Raw genomic sequence first — 16,760 nt, 5'->3', positions numbered from 1 at the left:
ATGTTTATTGTAAGAAAATCAATTATGCAAATCAACAAAAAAAGAAGAAAAATTTCCTGTAATCCTTTTCATATAGAGATAACAATTGTTAATATTTTGATATATATAACATATACATATGTACACATATATGTGTTTTAATTTAAAAATATTATTTCTTTGCTATTTTATAACCTTATTGTTTCTTTCAAAAATATAGGAATTATGGGGCACCTGGGTGACTCTGTCGTTCAGCGTCTGCCTTCGGCTCAGGGTGTGATCTTGGAGTTCTCGGATGCAGCCCCACGTTGGGCTCTTCCGCTGGGAGCCTGCTTCTTCCTCTCCCACTCCCCCTGCTTGTGTTCCCTCTCTCGCTGGCTCTCTCTCTGTCAAATGAATAAATAAAATCTTTAAAAAAAAATATATATATATATATATAGGAATTATTTTCCCTGTGACATAAGCAGTTTATGTTTTTTAAAAAGATTTTATTTATTTATTTGCGATGAGAGATCATGATTGGGGGTGGAGGGAGAAGGCAGAGGGAAAGAGAGAAATAAGCAGATTCCCCTGGTGAGTGCAGAGCCGGACATGGGGCTCGATCCAGGGCCATGAGATCGTGACCCGAGCTGAAGTCAGATACTTAACCTACTGAGCCACTCAGGCACCCCTGGCATAAACATTTTAAAGCTTTTTGATAAAATGTTCGCTATTTGTCTTCTAGAAATCCTGATTTAAGTTCCCACCAGCTGTGTGTGTTTATTTCCCTTCATGGGAGCTAACTCATCCTGGAAATTAATCATTTTTTAATCTTATTCTGATAGGTAGAAAATAACATCTTATTTTTAATTTGTGTTTGATTATTAATGAGCTTAAACATCTTATTCCTCTGTTTATTACTGAATATAATCTATTATAAATGATTTATCCTAGTCTGTTGCCTATTTTTACATTGTAGTGTTTATTGTTCCCTCCTAATGATTTTTAAGGGATCTTTGTATATTATGGATACCTAATATATCCAGTTTGCTTACCTTGGCTATTTAAGATGAGAGGTGAAGTGGTTACATATTTGGGCCCTAAAGTGAAACAGACATGGTTTGAGTACTGGCCTCACCATTTACTAATTACATGACTTTGGTCAAATTACTCAACCCTTTCAGCCTTAATATCTACATTGGGACAATAATGGCACCTACCCCATAAAGAGCTGTGAAAATTCAATGAGAATGTCCTTGAAGTGCTTTAACATGGTGCCTGGAGTATTAAAAATGCTCAGTAAATGTCAACTTATTATTTTTCTCAATGACAATTCAGAACCTAATAGTAGAAAGGAAATGTGACACCATGACCATTATTATTATAATTGTGTGTTAACAGTGACTTTGTTGCTTAATTATACTAAAATGGAACTTGTTGTGCTCTTAAAAAATATGGGGCGCCTGGGTGGCACAGCGGTTAAAGCGTCTGCCTTCGGCTCAGGGCGTGATCCCGGCGTTCCGGGGTCGAGCCCCACATCAGGCTCCTCCGCTATGAGCCTGCTTCTTCCTCTCCCACTCCCCCTGCTTGTGTTCCCTCTCTCGCTGGCTGTCTATCTCTGTCAAATAAATAAATAAAATCTTTAAAAAAAAAAAAAATACATACATATATAGGTATTTATTTATCTATACATATATCATATGAACAGTCATGAAGTTATAAACATACATATGTATTTACACATGTATATATGTGTATGTATAAGGTTATTTTATACTTGAGCATGTGTGGTTTGTTAATTGGTTAGAAATCGATGCTAGGAATTATAGTTTTTATGTGGTTGCCAGTGCGGAGGTGGACAGCCTCCTACCCATCCCAAATACATAGAAATGTCAGATAAAATATGTAGCTGAGGGGCGCCTGGGTGGTTCAGGCAGGTGGGTGTCTGCCTTCGGCTCAGGTCATGATCCCAGGGTCCTGGGATCGAGTCCCACATCGGGCTCCCTGCTCAGCGGTGAGACTGCTTCTCCTGCTCCCCCTGTTTGTGCTCTCTCTCTCTTACTCTCTCTCTCTCAAATAAACAAATAAAATATTTTTAAAAAAATATAGCTGAGATGAACAGAAAGGGAAATAAATCCTCGTGTTGGAAAGAAAAAGAACTGAATGGCAGTGAAGTCGGCTCAGGGTGAAGCCATGGTAGTCCACAGAGATGTCCGATTTGGAGTGGGCTTGTAGGGGCCGGGCACTGGGATTGTACCACCTACATGGGAAGTAGGGAAGAACTCTCTAGTTTGCAGCGGCAGAGAACTGAAACAAAATACCCTGCCTAGTGTTGAGAGCCTCAAAACTGAGATCCTGCCTCTGAAACTAGACAATCCACACCCTGGCCGGGACAGTAGAGGGGCAAGGGAGCTCTCTGGGCCCTCTTATAAGAGCACTTATCTCTTTCATGGGGGCTCCACCCTCATGACCTAATCACCTACCAAAGTATCATCACTCTGAGGATTAGGTTGGTACATACAAAATCTGAGGGCACGTAGACATTCAGGCTATGGCAGCAGGTATCCTAGCTTGACTAGAGAAGAAGCTGGTTAGGGAAGGCTGCCAACGTATATCTGAGAGGGACTCAGATTTGGAACTGGGCATCTCCAGGATCTGCATTAAGAGATGAATTTGGAATTGATGCCAAGTTACTCCCTTAATTTTCAAGTGCTAGTGGAGAAAAGAACCAGCTCCAAATAAATCATGGGTTTGTGCAAAGTGAAGTCCAAATGATGTCACTGTAGGCTGCAGTAGTTTAAAAGCAAGCGAAATGAAGAATTGATCTCTTGGAGAACACAGTACGTGGCATGGGCAGTGAATAGAATAACTTATGCCTGCAGGGATTGGCACCCCTCTCACAGGGCAGTGGTGATTTAATTCCAGAAAATCACCCCTCTCCTCATTCAAAGACGTACGTTGATTTTGTTGTTTTTGCTTTGAATTTAATTTTTAACCTAATTTTTGATTTATAGGTAGGATCTAAGTGCATTAGCAGTTTATACCAAGTTTTATGCTTGCTTATTGCCACAGAAATAGTTAAAGACAACTCTGGAAGTCTGGGATCATTTTCCCAGATATTTATTCATGTTAGAGAAATTCTGGTCTAGTTGACTCCCCTCATTTTACAGTTACAGTTAAAATGTAAAAGGAAGCACAGAATGGTAACTAATAATAACAGTAACTATAATAAAAATCGTTGTTAAGCATGAATACCAGCATTTTTGGTGTGTATGCCTTGGAGCTATGCTAGGATGTGCGTACTGTTTACTTTTCTTATTCTGATGAAGAAACGGGCTCCCAGGAATTAAGAAGCTCGTCTAAACTTACAAAGATGGTAAACCCAGGAACCAGGTTTGGGATCTAAGCCTTGGTAACTCCAGAGCATCTGAACCACTTTGTTCTAGTGGCTTGATCTGGCCACACAAGTTGAAACTCGGGCAAATCTAGATACTGGATCTCGTGATTTGTGTTGTATATTTTCTACCTCACCTCAGGCCTCCATGTCTTTGAAAGTAGATAGCTGAAACCACAGAGTAATTCAAGATTCCACTCTAAGAAAAAAAAAATTTTTTTTTAAAGATTTTATTTATTTATTCGACAGAGATAGAGACAGCCAGCGAGAGAGGGAACACAAGTAGGGGGAGTGGGAGAGGAAGAAGCAGGCTCATAGCGGAGGAGCCTGATGTGGGGCTCGATCCCATAACGCCGGGATCACGCCCTGAGCCGAAGGCAGACGCTTAACCGCTTGTGCCACCCAGGCGCCCCTAAGAAAAATGTTTTGTTAGGCACATCTACTATATCAGAAGTTCAGAATGTTTATAGTCTTATTTTTAATTTCACTTGAGAAAACCTTTGACCTTTCATGGAGTCCCCAGAATGTTTTAATTCGATATTTGATACGTCTTTTATTTTCCCTATCACCTGTAGCAACACCAGGTGTTCAAGTTTTAGACCAGATACTGGTCCAATAAGTATTTGTTGGTACTTGTACACTTGTATATAAGTCTAGGAGGGACACAAATTGATTTAAGAAGTAATTTCCAGAAGTATGCACAAGTATTTCCACAAAAGCTGGGTATAAATTAATCAGTGCTGCAAAACTTTAAAATCACAGCTATTTTTCTCCTTTGAAATCATCAGACATCCTCTTCTATAATTGATTGGCTTGGTCTGCATTGAAAATCTATTGAAGCAGTTAACCTTTCTCTTTGATGATATTGGCAGCTGTTTCAGGTTATACCTTAGCTAAAGTACTCACTTGATAGACTACAATATGAATATTAAATCAGTTCTCCAGCTACTCAGTACCTGCACCAGTGGAGATGAATGGGGGGGAGAAAAAACATGCAGAATGCTTGTATTTTAAATTCACGATCACCTAATTAGTAACTACAAAGGGAAAAAACAGTAGCTTTACAGTGGAGGACCGTGGCAGACATGAGGTGCTCCATGATACGATGCACTAAAAAGGACACGTCACTTACTTGGCGTTACTGCCAGAAATGCACACCTGATTTAATTGTGAGGAGACAGACAAGCCCAAACTGAGGGACATTCTATGACCAGCTTTTTCCAAAGTGTCCAGGTATTGAACGACCAACTGAGGAAGTATCCTGGGTTACAGGGGACCACGGAGACATCACGACTAAATGGAATATGGGATCATGGACTGGGTCCTACTCCAGAAAAAGAACATTAGTAAGACAATGTGCTAAATTTGAAAAAGGTCTGTAGTTAGTAGTGGTGGATCAATGCTAATTTCCTGATATTGCCAGTTGTACTGTGGTTATCTAAGATGTTAACCTTTAAGGAAGTTGGGGAAAGGGCATATGGGAATTCTTTGAACTAATTTTGCACCTTTTTTGTAATTCTGAAATGATTTCAAAACGAAATGTTAAGTAATTAAAAGAAAAAGATGTTTTTAAAGTGTAATCACTAGCCACTAATGTTGCTCAGGCATCATACCAAATGTCCCTCAAGCAGCCTCTCTTCCAAACCCCTAGCCAAGTATTTCACACACTCCTTTCTTTACAGCCCTTCCGTAGCTCCTTCTCCAAACTCATTCATTGTGGAAATAGAGGCAGTCGGAAGAATTTGCACAGGCCCACCTCCCAGCACCTGTGACTATCTACTCTGCTTTCTCTCTTGTCTTTGTGGATGAGCTGTCTCTGTTCCTTGACCAGACCAAGCCCCCCACTTGTTTACTGGAGCTCATCCTTTCTTATCTATTCAAGACATTTGCTCCAGCAAATCTTCCTGCTGTCTCTTGCATTTTCTCTCTCTCTCTCTCTCTCTCATGGGTAATTCCCAGAATCATAGAAACTTACTGTTATTTCTCCCATCTTAAAAAAGACACTTGAGGGGCACCTGGGTGGCTCAGTCGGTTAAGTGTCTGAGTCTTGGTTTCGGCTCAAGTCATGAGCTCAGAGTCCTGAGACCGGGCTCCATCTCAGGTTCCACAATCATCATGGAGTCTGCTTGTCCCTCTCCCTCTGTTCTCTCTCTCTCATAAATAAATAAATAAAATCTTTAAAAAAAGACACTTGAGCCCACTCCCCCCTTGAGCCAGCTTCCACAAAATTTCTTTTCTTCCCTTAAATCTTTTGAAATTTGTTTAGAGTTTCTATTTCTGATGTCCTTCCTCCCATTCTTTTGGGAAAAAGAGTCCAATGGGACTTGGCCCCACGTCTCTACCAAACTGTCCTTACGTGATTACTGATGGCCTCCATGTTTCAGTGGGCAGTTCTCTAGCCTTACCTTCTATGACCAGCAGCAGCTTTTCAGATTGGTCCCTCTCCCCAACTTGAGATCTATCTTTACTAGGCCTCTAAGTCATCACAGGCACCTACCTGATCGATTTCCTATCTCTCTGAGAGTTCCTTCTTAGTATCCTCTGCTGGTCCCTCTTCATTTTCCTAACTTTTTACGTTGGAGTGCCTCAAAGCTCAGAGCTTGGACCTCTTCTCTTCCTTATCTACATTTGTTCTCTAGGGGCTCTCATCCAATCGTACAGCTTTAAATACCACTGATGACTTCAAATTTAACCCTACAGTGTGGGCCTCCAGATACTATAGGCCACTGCCTATGCAAATCTCCTACTTGGGTCCCTAATAGGCACAACCAGTCTAAAACTGAGCTCGTGCTATTCTCCACCCCCAAGCCTGTTCTCATCTAGTCTTTTCACATGGGTTAATGCAGGCTTCATCCTCCCAGTGGCTCAGGCTAAAGGCCTTGAATTCGTTCTTGACTCTTCACTTTTTTATGTGCTGCAAAGAATCTGTCAGTAAATTCTTTCAGCTCTACTGTCAAAATATACACAGAATCAGGTGACTTCTTGCCGTCTCCACTGCTATGACCTTAGTCCAAGCCACTCCTGTCTCACAGACTCTTGCAACAGCTTCCCACTGGTCTTACTGCACCCAGCTTTCTCTCCTTTGGTTTAATCAGAAGACTTCTTGCCCGCAATGACTTCTTACACCACTTCTGATAAAAGCCAACACCCTGTGCGATCATGCCCCTCTGACCTCATCTGCTGCTCCTCTACCTCTCCATCTTTGCCTCATCACATTGGCTTGGCAGACGGCAGGTCCACCTTCCCTTCAGGACCTTTGCCCTTGTTCCTCCTGCCTGGAACCTTCTTACCCCAGAATCCACATGGCTTACTCCACTACTCACCTTCAGCACCCATTTCTCTCCTGTTTCAACTCAAAGGTCGCTTTCTCAGTAAGACCTTGCCTGGTAACCTTCTTTAGAATTTCAATTTGGTATCACCTTTCTCTGCCTAAAGGACACACATGTACCCTCCCACCCCCTACACACTCTTCTATTCCCCTTTCCTCATTTCATTTTTTTCTTCCTAAGATTTATCACTGTCTATTGTATCGTATACTTTGTTATCTTGTGTATTGTCTGCATCTCCCAGTGAGATGGGAGTTCCTGACTGTAGTTCCTGACTACAACAGGTCAGGAACTTTTGTCTGATTTGTGCATGACTGTATCTCCAGTGCCTCTGATAATACTTGGCACATAGTGAGTGCTCAGTAAATATTTGTTGAAAGATGAATGAACGGATGCATGAATCTGCACTGGAACCTCAAATTTTGGTGGAATGGGCTTTGAACCAATGGAATGGTTCTGTGCCTTGCGACAACCTTCAGTAGGAATTTGCCATGGCATAGTAATTCCTCAGATTCCCTGCCTTCTTTGGATGAACGCTAGGCATCCAGTATTTACCACACCAAAGATTTCCCCTCGTCTCCAGCTGATGATGATGCCAAAAATAATGAAAACGTAAGTCAAGCTCATTTCAACACCTTGCATGATTTGTTACCAACCTCTCAATATCATTTTTACTGTCAAATCATTCATCCCGTATGTACAGTAATAGTCATTATTTTCTCACCATTATTAAGTCTTTCAGTTGTTTCTCTGCATTTTCATGTTAATGGTATGCCGCCTTGGTCAGGTTATTTCGACGTTCTTGAGTCCTTTGCACCGGTTACATATGAGAAGGTTAATCATGCTTATGAATCTGCCATGGCTTCCTTGTTTCTGTACAAACACAGCAAACCTGCCATAGACCAGAGCCTATAAGTTAGAGACATGACGTTTAATTTTTTTTAATTCATTAACAATATTTTAAAAATCAGATGATTTCACATAAAAATCCAGATTTCTGGTTTCTCTTGAGGAATCAAGTTGGCATTCCTTCTGCTACTACCTGTGGACCAGACTCCAATTTTTCCAGTGGCTGTCAGTTTCTGCCACTTATACCGAGCCCACGTCACTCTGGTTAATTACCTGCCTGGTCCCTGTAGGTGTTTGGGACTGACTCTAACTACAGGCAGGAAAATGACAGAGATGAAAACAATCCTGTGTGCCCATTAATACTACTTACTAGGGTGGGCAGAGTTGGCCCACTTATTCTGAAGCGTTGTTTTCCTGAACACTTGCAAAATGAAACTTTATAAATTCAGTAGCTTCAGTGAATCTACCACCAACAGCAATTTTGGAGCATTCATGCTTCATTCATTCTGGGACTTTTTAAAAAAAAATTATTATTCTTAATTTTAAAATATATTTTTTTGCTTAACTTTCATTTACCCTTCATTTCTCTTGATTTATCCAGGAAAGGACAATGGGAAAGAGATGAGATGACAAAGGATCCTTCTCCTTCCCATGTTCTCATTCCTCTGACTGGAGTTTATCAAAGACTAGGAGGCCTTTGAAGGCTGAAGCCCTCACAGTGTAGACAGCTGACACAGCCCACTGGAGAGGTAGCAGGAACCACTCCACTACTCAGGTTAAGATGCGTGACTACTTGGGCATGTATTTTTCACATTTTCTGGCTACTATCTAATTCATCTAAAAGAAGACCTCCGTTTGCTGGTTAGCAAGCACTCAGCCTTCATCTGTAAAAAGTTTGTAGCCAAAGGACAACGAGAAAAGCAAGTTAATTAAATGTCAACTGAGATTCAATCCTGTTTACTTTGGATTGGAAGCAAAAAGGCAGGATGCAAATTGTCAGGAGGTAGGCTATGAACTCTATAGGAACAGACAATGTGTCTGTTATATCTACCGCTGTAGTCTCAATGTCTTATAAAAAGTAAGATGAATGAGGAAAATAGTGAATGAATTTGAGCATTGTGATTATGACAGGCAGAAACAAGTTTTGAGATTTTTCAGGGCACTTCCAGGGTCTTGCCGATGGAAGCAGATTTTACACATTATTGTAAATGGAAATGGATTATTAATATTCTTGTTTGGTCTAAGAGACTTTATTTTAAGCCATTTCCTTTCCCTGAATAGGATTCTTCTCAAAATGGACATAATTTAAAGTGCACATCCCTTCTCCTTTATTGATACTTAACCTTTACTGGGACAGAAAAACAAGAATAAAATATAGTCCTTTATTATCTAATACAATCTAAAATAATCTGAAATCTAATATAATATTATTTAAGTATATTCCATTACATGCCAAAAAATTAATCAAATTGGCGTTTCTTCTTTGTCCCCCTCTTGATGTTAGAGGTCAGTCCTTGAATTTCTGCTCCTTTGCTTCTGAGTGCTTCCTCCTGGAGAGTTGACCCTGTCTCATAGTTTTAATTCTCTCCATGCTGATGAGGCTCAGATCTGTCTTCTGCCTTGACTTAGCCCCACAGCTCCAGTTACATAGCTTGCATTTTGCACCAGTGAGCAATCCTGAACATTTGCAGTATTACCTTAATGCCATTGTGATCCAGTGGATTTCCTCCATGTCTTCCTAAAATGTCACACCTCAACCCAGGACATCCCTCTTTCCTGAATTCCTTAGCTGCTTGACCTCAAAGTCATCCTTGACTGATTTTTCTCCTTCATCCTCTACACATAGCCCAGAAAGAGTCTTATGTGTGTCTCTTGCTTCTGCTGCCCATTGCCGCCATTCCAGGCTGACAGCTGTTGCCTCCTCCCTCTCTGGTTGCCATGGCCACCTAACCCTTCTCCTTCTTTCCAGTCATCGCCCACCCCATTCTATCTGTCTGCCACCAGGCTGATCTAATATAACCTATTTCATTGTCTTATTGTCTAGTGCATATGTTTCCTGTGATTCTCTGTACCTTTGTTTTGTGTCTTATACACAATACATTCTTCATTAAACACAGTAAATACTTGCTTCATAAAGGAGTGACTAAAATAAGGAAACTGTCATATGAGTTTACTGAAGTTACTCTGTGTTTTGGCCGACTATGCAGAGAATGAGCAGCTGATTCATATTTCTATTTAAGGAATGGAGAACTTGACCAGAAATATTTTCATATTGCAGCTGCAGATACACCGTAAAAACAACAACTTTTCCTCTGGGCCTCAGTTTCCTTACCTTAAAATGGAATAAATGCCACTTATGTCATGGGGTTGCTGAAAGTATTACATGTGATGTGTGAAGGCCTCCAGCACAGGGCACTGGTGGATGCAAAAGAAATTCCAGTTGAATTGTAATAAAAAAAGACTTTGAATGAATGAACCTGACTTGGCATAATGACATATTTAGGTATTTCCTATAGATCACAACCTGCAAACTCCGATTCTACTGAAACTTGGCACTAGCTAGGACCACCGTGTTAGCTGTGTTCGCATACCTTCCCTCATTTATTCTTCAAAGTAGTCCTGTGACGTGGTCTTGTCTCCAGTTGATATGCAAGTTCTGCTGAGTAAAGGGGAAGCGCCTGGCACAAGGTCTGTTACATTTGCAGGGATCAGGATTTGTCTCTAAGATTTCGAATTTCAGGTCTTTTGCTTTTCCTGTGCACCGCGCTCCTCAAATATTTTTCTTATTAGCTTTGTCATTTATATTTATTTTCAGCTTTGCATTGTTAAAAGGCTTATGACTTTCCATTCTAGTACTTGATTCACGCACTCTTTTTCTTTTGTTATTTTCTATACGATTATTTTAAAACCATGGTCCTTCTATTTGTGTTCTTGGTGGCCGCACATACCTCAAACACTGTCTCAGCAGCCGCAGCATATCTGTTTTCAAAAGTTGAGGAAATATTGTCTTTCCAGCGTGGGAAGCTGAAGGGAAGTGCATACATTCCTTTCAGCCTTCATCTATTTTAATGACTGTTAGTGCAAATGGGTTGTAAAATGCCAGTGAATAGCTAAGGCTGTTGTTATAAACTCAAATTCTCTACTTTTGAAATAGTCCTAGCCTGCCTTGTTGGCTAGATTCAACTTTTTAGATTTTTTGATACTTAAAAATATTGCAGGGATAACATTTTTATGGACTTGACGTTTTATGAAAATCAAATTCGCAGCTAGGAACAGCCCTCTTCCTTTTATACTCTACCTGGCAAAAATAGCTATAATTAGCTTTCGTTGCACTGTGATCAGCAAGGGGTAGTAAAATTAGTGTTAAACAGATGTAAAATCAGTCTTTATATGGCAGCTGCATGCATAAATTCTCTGGAAGACCCCTCATGCTTAGTGAATTTTCGATATATATTTAAAATTTCTAATTACTTTTGTTCTTTGGTTTAACTTTTAAATCCCACGTTGTTTATGGAATCAATTTGCCTCCTCAACTAATCAAATATTTATTGGATTTGTACTATGAGCAATGAATTGTATGAGGTGCTAGGAGAGGGTGCAGTTCCTATACTCCAAAAGCTAACATTTCAGTTGAGTGAAGCATGGAACATTCCCGCACGATTTGCATATGCTGGTCCTTCTGTCTGAAATGTCCTTCATTGCTCTCTTTCCCCTGCTTGGCCTGGGCTCTTTTGGAGACCGAGCTACACATCTTCTAAGATGCCTTCCTGCCTGCAGCCCCACCCCACATCACTGGCGCCCTGGGCATCTCTCTCTCTCAGTGTCTATCACACGGCATTGTAATTGCTAGGATGTTTAGTAACCTTCCAGATTGTGAAATCCTTGAGTGTATGAAAGGAGTCTTTTGGTTTTGTTTTCTAAAGGCCTGGCACATAGTATGGTCCTCATAAGAGCTTGACGAATGAATAAAGATGCTGCCAACTCATACAGACATGGAGATTAATGGACAAAGAAAGGTAGCATGCAACAGATGTCAAGAATGGCTTGTAGACTGTACTATAGGCGTTAAGAGGAGAATAAAAAATAAATTGGTCAAGGAAGGATTCTTGAGGACATGTGACCCATGCCACACAGGGCCTTCTGCTCAGAAGGGCTCCATACTTGGCTTAATGTTCTGTTGTCAGTATCTAAAAATTCTTGATCATTTTTGAACATAGAGCCCCACATTTTCATTTTGCACTGGGGCCCACAAGTTGTATAGCCAGTCTTGCTGTTGGTGCTGAGAATGATTCAGATTTACAGAAATGGGGAGTGGGCGAGCAGGCAGGGAGCAAGAGCGCAGGAATCTGATAGGCATATGAGAAATGTACCTGGCATGTTCCACAGTTAACAGACCAGCTCGAGCACACCAGAGGGCTTATGCTGGTAGTATGAGGCTTGAAAGACGGATTGAGGTAGCATTGGGACATTATCCTAGAAGAGATGGGTAATCTCAGGTGATTAATGAGCAGGAGAATGAGGGGAGGAAGGTGTAGCTTGATGAGGAGGAGTGTATGGTGGGGACGAGTGGGAGGTATTAAGGAGCAGTGAGGGGGCACCTGGGTGACTCAGTCAGTTAAGCATCCGACTGTTGATTTCAGTTCAGATTATGATCCCAGGGTCATGAGATCGAGCCCCGCATTGGGCTCTATGCTCAGCATGGAGTCTGCTTAAGATTCTCTCCCTCTGCCTCTGCCCCCCCCCCCCCACTCTCGTGTGCTCTGTCTCTCTCTCAAAACAAAAAATGAAACAGTGAGGTAGGAAGTAGTGAATTGGGAAGCTGATCCAAAGAGCAAGGGTATGGTAGTAAGGGCTTAAGTAAGGTGGAAGAGGCACAGAAAGCACAAAATTGGAAATGACCCTCAGGGAAAAATAGATGCAACTTTGGCCACATGTAAGAAGGAGGAAAAAGTCAGAGGCAAAAAGGACTCGGGACTGTCCTGGGTCAGTGATGCACCCCTGGCTGAACTAAGAAGGGATGGGGTGCCCAGTAGCTTATTTGTCAGAGGAAGAGTGAGTTCAGTTTTAGATAATTGAATGCTAGCGGTATTTCAATATAGAATTGCTCATTTTACAATTATGTATAAATGTACATGGAGAAGAGAGATGAAAATGAAAGGATGGTTAACAGAGTCAAAGTCAAATGTTGCCTAAGGGCAAGACATTTACACTAAATCAAGTCCCTTAGACCACAGTTTTAGAACAGGGATGTGATGAGCGGCTCAGTAAAGACAATGTGGGAGTTAAGAAATGGGGTCATCCTTGTCTGCATTCTCTCCTCTGTTCAGTCTCTTTCTTCTTCTGTATTCGGTCAGCTCCTTCTTGTCCTTTCCGCTTACCAGGTTACCAAGCATCCCTGGAATCTGCCCTCCTGTCTCTGTCCCACTACCACTTACCCTCACCTTTCATGGAGCTGAAGGCAAAGGCCTCTGGGGTGGTGTGATCTTTATCCTCTCCACCCCTGCTCCTTCTCCTTGGAGGTGGGGAAGTTATCCTAAAATATGGGTCTGATTATGTCACTTTCTGTTAGGACACTGCTAAGAATTGTGTCCTTCCCAAAAGATATGGAAGTCCTAAACCCTAGTGCTTATGAATGTGACCATATTTAGATATTGGGGATTTGTAGATGATGACATTAAGATGAGGTCAGAAGGGTGGGCCCTAATCCAATATGACCGTCTCCTTATAAAAAGGGGAAATTCGGCATCACAAAGATCTGGGTGATGCCTTTATAAGAAAGGATTGCCAGCAAACCACCAGAAAGTAGGAGAGACCCAGGACGGGTGTCCCTCACAGCTCTCAGAAGGAACCAACCCTATTGGCAACCAGATTTCAGACTTTCAGTCTCCAGAACCATGAGACGATAAATATCTATTATTGTAAACCACCCAGTTTGGGGTTTATACTTTGTTACAGCTGCCCTAGGAAACTAGTAGAGGCTTTAAAATAACTGTCCATTCCTTTCAGGGTAAAGACCAAACTCCCTAACACAGCTTGAAAGACCCACCATGATCTGGTCTCTGCTGGATTCCCCAGCCTTTTCTCTTTCTTTGCACCCCTCCCCGATCCCTACCTCCTTGGCACTCTTCACGGCAGGAATACTCAGCCCTTCTCAGGTTCTGGATGGAGCTTGCTTTCTCTCACCTGTGGTCTTAAGCACATGCCATTCCCTTGTGGTCAAAGTACATTTCTGCCTTTTCCTTCCATCTCTTCCTCCAGTCAGCTGAGTCCTCTTCATTCATTTTATTCAATAAACATTTTTGAAATGTCAGAGTGTTTAGAAGCTAATAAAGCTTTTGGCCTCATGGACTTCCCAGTCCAGTAGGAGAGCCCAGTATCAAATGAGGTAATAGTTGACAAGAGATGTGAGCAGAATGTTGGAGGCCATAAAAGGCATGGATTATGGAAAGTGCTTAAGTACACAAAACAGAGCTGGACCCTACACCTGTAATGAGAGGTGCCAACGAGAAGCAATTCAAATCACACCATGGACTCAGCAAAGCTCCCAACGCTGAGGGATCACATACCTTTGAAGGTTGCTGTGAGAGATGGAGCTGGAAAATAGGAGGATTGGTGGACAGTTTATATAAGGAGCAGTAAGTCAGGATGGTATCAGACACTAGAACAATTCCTTCAGAATTTTGAGAGGGAATGATTTCCAGTGTGAACTTCCAAGAATGGGACTAGACTATACATGTTTTCAGCTATAAAACGTCTCAAGAAATTTATGTCCCGTGCAACCTCTCTCAGGAATCTACTAGAGGATGTACTTATTAAAACAAGGAAGTAGATCAAGAAGATGGAAGGTGTGTGGTACAGAAATAGGAGATCCAACCCAGAGGGAGACGAAGGGGATTCCCAGGATGATGACAGAGGGAAGCTTCTGCACGGCAGCTGGGCAGCAGGACCAGACAGGAGGACAAAGGACCCTGGGAAGCACCTCTCCAAGAAGGAAAAAAAGAGAAACAGACTCATCTCCTGATTTTTTAAATTGTATTTGAGCTCTGTTAGAGAGTTTGATAAAGAATTAGTAATACGCACGTAGAAACCTAGCAAATGAAGAAAAAGATACAAAAGGGAAATATAAACATTGTGCTCTATGTAACTCAGCTGTGAATATTTATGTAGTCATTGTCAAAATGGAATGATGATTTCACTAAAGAGGTGTTATAACCTGTTTTAGAGGATGGTGGGAGAGCTAGTGGGTACACACTGGGGGTGTAAGGGGTCAAATCTTCATCTCCCTAGTAAAACACATACACACACACACACACACGCACACACAAAATCTGAACCTGAACAATCCAGACACAGCATAAGCGCATAAGCATAGCATCTTAGAAATCTTCAGTAGCAGAAGAAATAGCTCAAACTGTTGAAAATAATTGTTTTTGGGGAATGGGAATTGGAGGTAAAGAAGATGTATGTCAGGAGACTGGTGTTTCCTCATGAACCCCAAGGTAATATTTGACTTCTAAAACCACATATGGTTGACCCTTGAGCAACATGGATTTGAACTGCATGGGTCTACTTATACATGGATTTTTAAAAATAAATATAGTACAGAACTGTAAATGTGTTTTCTCTGCCTTATGATTTTCTTAATAACCTTTTCTTTTGTCTAGCTTACTTTGTTGTAAGAATACAGTATAAAATACATATACAAAATATGTGTTCATTATCTGTTTCTGTTATCAGTAGGCTTAACAGTCAGTCAACAGCAGGCTATTATAGTTCAGTTTTGGGTGAATCAAAAGTTGTACATGGATTTTCAACTGTGTGGGGGGTCAGCGCTTCTAACCCCGTGGTGTTCAAGTATTGCTTTGATTAAAATATTAAAGAAAAGATGTCCACACAAAAAAACATGTACACAAATATTCATAGCAACATTACTTGTATATCTGAAAAGTGGAAACAACTCTCAGTTGTATATCAACTAATGAATGGATAAGTAAAATGTGGCATATCCATATGCTGGAATATTATTTTTCTATAGAAAGGAATGAAGTACTGATAACATGTTATAACATAGATGAGCCTTAACAATATTCTGCTAAGTAAAAGAAGACAGTCACTAAAGACCACGTATCAACGATTCCATTTACATGAAATGTCTGGAACAGGCAAATCTAGAGACAAAAAAAATAAAGTGTCTTGGGGGTTGAAAGGTGAGGATAAATGGGGAGTAACTGCTGCTGGGTACGTGTAGCATTTCCTTCTGGGATGATGAAATGTTCTAGAATTATGTAGTGTGATGGTTGCCCAACTCTGTTAGTATACTAAAACCCACTGAATTTCAATTTTAAAAGGTGAATTTGATGGTCAGTCATGTCTCAACAAAGCCAATATTTAAAAATTGAAGAAGGAATGAATTACCAGGGGACAGAGTTGGAAGATAAAATTTTTACCATATAACTTAGAGCATCTCTTAAATTTTAAGCCATATGAATATAATTATTAATCATGAAAGTAAATTTTTAAAAATTTAAATGAAGAATATTTAAAATATGATAAAAGAGAATAAGAGAATTATCACAACCAACACTCATGTATCCAACACTTTTTTTTTTCCCAAGTCTGAACATTTTGCTGTGGACATAGTTGAATTCTGTCTACCTTCCTTGATCCCACTCCCTCCTTAACTTAACAGAGGTAACTATGTTCTTAAATTGGCATTTATAATTTCCTTAGACATATTTTTATTATAAACACACACATACACACACACACACATCTATAAGCCACACTGTAATAATTGTTTAAAATGCGTACAAATATTAGTATTATTCTGCAATGTTTACTTTTCCCCCAAGTTTATATTTTTAAGATTTATTCTTGCTTCGACAATCTAGTTCACTCATTATAACTGCTAGATACTATACTGAACCACAATTTATATATTCACTCCGCTGCTTCTTTTGTATTTTTGCTATCAAGCAAAGGGGTAATAAGCTTTCACGCACTCATCCCACTCCCTATCTGAGCACCGGCACTACTCCAAGAGCCAGGAAGAAAACCAATAAACATCTGCCTAAGGATCCAAGTCATCTGGCCCGAGGATGATTGGAAAAGCCGGGAGCAGTAGAGTTGTAAATAGTTGGTGAAGGGGCAGTACTAGTCACGTGTTTCTGGAACAACCCTGCATAGGAAACCACTCCCAAATCTCACCTTCTTTGCAACAACAAACCTAGGTT

General features: G+C 40.7%; 1 protein-coding gene across 3 annotated transcripts in view; it reads left to right on the top strand.

Annotated features, from left to right (window-relative positions):
- The window catches only part of LCP1 (lymphocyte cytosolic protein 1), an 80,499-nt gene that overhangs the window by 7,643 nt on the left and 56,096 nt on the right, over positions 1-16,760 (top strand). Inside the window, exon 1 of one of the 3 annotated variants that reach the window (XM_048215598.2) lies at positions 16,201-16,218. The exons of the other annotated variants lie outside the window; for them this stretch is intronic. The gene's annotated coding sequence lies outside the window, so the exon portion shown is untranslated. Of the gene's footprint in view, positions 1-16,200; positions 16,219-16,760 lie in introns of those variants that run through there. 3 annotated transcript variants of the gene reach the window in all.

The sequence above is a fragment of the Ursus arctos genome, unplaced genomic scaffold, assembly GCF_023065955.2.
Source record: "Ursus arctos isolate Adak ecotype North America unplaced genomic scaffold, UrsArc2.0 scaffold_10, whole genome shotgun sequence".
In the NCBI taxonomy this organism is placed as follows: domain Eukaryota; kingdom Metazoa; phylum Chordata; class Mammalia; order Carnivora; family Ursidae; genus Ursus; species Ursus arctos.
This window is presented reverse-complemented; position numbering and strand designations above follow the sequence as displayed.